This window comes from Platalea leucorodia (genome assembly GCF_965183815.1).
Source record: "Platalea leucorodia genome assembly, chromosome: 5".
Taxonomy (NCBI): domain Eukaryota; kingdom Metazoa; phylum Chordata; class Aves; order Pelecaniformes; family Threskiornithidae; genus Platalea; species Platalea leucorodia.
In genome coordinates this window covers 21,684,666-21,685,400 of record NC_138827.1, presented here as the reverse complement: position 1 = coordinate 21,685,400, position 735 = coordinate 21,684,666, and positions in this window count along the sequence as shown.

The window sequence follows — 735 nt, the reverse complement described above, 5'->3', positions numbered from 1 at the left end:
AACCAAGCTGGAAAGTCCCTAGCAAGTGTTGTCATACTCATTTTAAAAAAGTACTTCATCATAGCAAAAGCCAGGCTTGTGGCTAGCCACACTATTTAGCCACACACATAAAGGCTACAACTGCAGAGTTTACTGAAATCTTTAACTGTAACTCCAAACATGAGTGCTCCTTACCCTTTACAAATATGAGATTTTAAAAGTTAGCGAATCTTTAACTACAGAGGGATGTCCTGATCCTACTCTGCAAGCTCAACTTTTGATGCTTGCAGGAGGGCAGAAGAACAATTCTAAGTCAAAAAAGAAACCCCAAAAAAACTTCGACAAGGCAAAATGAAACTTTTTGCTCTCCAAGTCATCTAGTTCCGAGAGACTACTGTTGTGACCAATTGTCATATCTTGTTATTTAAATAAGTACATTTCTGGATTTAGGAGTTAAAACTTCTGTAATTACTGAACACAGTTCAGCACACTTAAAAGGTCTCCTTCCCTCCCTCACAGGTATCTAAACTTCTGACTCAGCTCCAGGTAAATGCCAGAAGCTGCTGTCCATGTCCTTCCACCACTGCTATTCCACTGTGTACTAGACAGTCCAATAAAACCTGGAGCTTTACAGAGGGTAAAGAACAGTCTATAATGAAAATGCAGGATTTTATTTTAAAAATGACCAATAAAATGCCCTAGCAGAATGTAGCAGTGCGAGCTTGTCCCCTCAGATCGAATCCCTGCTCAGAGATG